The sequence below is a fragment of the Sparus aurata genome, unplaced genomic scaffold, assembly GCF_900880675.1.
Source record: "Sparus aurata unplaced genomic scaffold, fSpaAur1.1, whole genome shotgun sequence".
In the NCBI taxonomy this organism is placed as follows: domain Eukaryota; kingdom Metazoa; phylum Chordata; class Actinopteri; order Spariformes; family Sparidae; genus Sparus; species Sparus aurata.
The window spans coordinates 67,160-69,746 of NW_022045151.1; positions in this window are offsets into that span (position 1 = coordinate 67,160).

Genomic DNA, 2,587 nt, shown 5'->3' on the forward strand with positions numbered 1-2,587 from the left:
CTGGGGATTTTAATCATGTCTCACTGGACAAAACCCTCCCAACATTTCACCAGTATGTTGACTGCCCCACCAGGGACTGTAACACACTGGATCTGTTGTATGCAAATGCTAAGGATGCATACAGTCCCACAGCCCTCCCCCCTCTTGGAAGATCTGACCACAACCTGGTTCTGCTGACCCCTAAGTATATGCCTCTTGTTCAGCGGCAGCCTGTCCACAGTAGGAGCGTGAGGAGGTGGACTCAGGAGGCTGCTGACGCACTACAGGACTGCTTTGAGTCGACAGACTGGGGTGCACTTGTTGAGCCACATGGAGAGGATCTCGACAGCATGACCGACTGCATCACAGAATACATCAGGTTCTGTGAACACACCACCATGCCAACCCGGACTGTACGCTGCTTCCCTAATAATAAGCCGTGGATCACCAATGACCTGAAAGCTCTTCTTAACAAGAAGAAGAGGGCGTTCAGGTCTGGAGACAGGGAAGAACTGAGGAGAGTGCAGCATGAACTCAGGGATATGCTGAGGGCCTGTAAAGATGCCTACAGGAGGAAGCTGGAGGCCAAACTCCAGCAGAACAATGTGAGGGATGTGTGGACTGGTATGAAGCAGATCACTGGGTGTAAGGTGAGCGGCAGACAGTCATCAGGCAGCCTGGAGAGGGCAAACGAGCTGAACAGATTCTTCAATAGGTTCACAGCCTTCTGTCGTCTCCATGACACCTCCAGACCCCCACACACCCTCACTGCCCCAAATGCTTCCTCCCCTCCCCCCTCACTCCCCTGCTGTGAGCTCTCCTGTGCAGCACCTCTCCTCCTCCTCCACCTCTTCCTCCTCCACCTCCTCCTCCTCCTCCACCTTCACCTCCTCCTCCACCTCCTCGTCCTCCACTGAAGACACCGGCAGCCTCCCCCGCATGACTGTGACTGCAGGCCAGGTTAGGAGACATCTTGAGAGACTCCACCAGCAGAAGGCTGCAGGCCCTGACGGTATCAGCCCCAGGATCCTGAAGACATGTGCCAGCCAGCTGTCTCCTGTCCTACAACAGCTCTACAACCTGAGCCAGGGTCAGGAGAGAATACCAGTGCTTTGGAAGACTTCCTGCCTGGTTCCTGTTCCAAAGAAGTCGACACCATCAGACCTCAATGACTATCGACCAGTGGCCCTCACATCTTACGTCATGAAGGTGCTGGAGAGACTGGTTTTGGCCAACCTGAGGCTGCAGGTGAGAGCCCTGCTAGACCCTCTGCAATTTGCTTACCAGCCCCACTTGGGAGTTGATGACGCTGTCATCTACCTGCTGCAACGAGCCCATTCGCACCTGGATGGTGGAGGAGGCACTGTGAGAATCACATTCTTTGATTTCTCTAGTGCTTTTAACACCATTCAGCCATTGCTACTGGGGGAGAAGCTGCGGGTGATGGGTGTAGATGACACAATGATCTCCTGGATTACTGACTACCTGACAGGCAGGCCACAGTTTGTCCGTATGGGCAGTGTTCTGTCTGATGCGGTGGTTAGTGATACAGGAGCTCCACAGGGGACTGTACTGTCTCCTTTCCTGTTCACCTTATACACCACTGACTTTCAGTACAACACCGGGTCGTGTCACCTGCAAAAGTTTTCTGATGACTCGGCTGTTGTTGGGTGTATAAGTGAGGAGGAGGAGTACAGGGCACTGGTAGACAACTTCGTGGAGTGGACTGGACAGAATTACCTGCGGATTTCAGGAAGAAGAGGAAGACGGCTTTCCAACCTCTGTGCATTCTGGGAAGGGATGTGGAGGCGGTGGAGGATTACAAGTACCTGGGTGTTACCATCAACCACAGACTGGACTGGAGATCTAACACTGAAGCTGTGTACAAGAAGGGGATGAGCAGACTTTACTTCCTGAGGAAGCTGAGATCCTTCAACGTGTGCAGCAAGATGTTGGAGATCTTTTATCAGTCTGTGGTGGCCAGTGTACTTTTCTTTGCTGTGGTTTGTTGGGGAAGCAGCATCGGAGCCAGCGACACCAACAGACTCAACAAACTGATCAGGAAGGCTGGCTCTGTGATTGGCTGCAAACAGGACACTCTGGAGGCTGTGGTGGAGAGGAGGACACTGAAAAAACTGTTATCCATCATGGATAATCCTCTCCACCCTCTCCAACTCACACTGGTCAGACAGCGGAGCACCTTCTCCGGAAGGCTGCTTCAGCTTCGCTGTCGTAGCAATAGATACAGGAAATCTTTCCTGCCACAAGCCATCACTTTATACAACAACTCTCTCACCTCTGCCTGACAGAGAACTCTAGTCTCTCTACTGTTTTGTTGTATGTATTATTATTGTTATAGTATATTTTGCATATTTTGTTTTGTTGTATATATTATTACTGTTTATTGTTTATAGCACACTGTGCACTGTATATACACTATGTATATATTGGATTCTATTTATGTTATGTACGAAGTGTTTTATTTGCGGACCCACTGCTGCTGTAACAAAATAATTTCCCAGTCTGGGATCATTAAAGTAATTCTATCTATCTAGCTATCTAGCTATCTAGCTATCTACCAACAATGGTTCCCCGTGTGAGGACATCT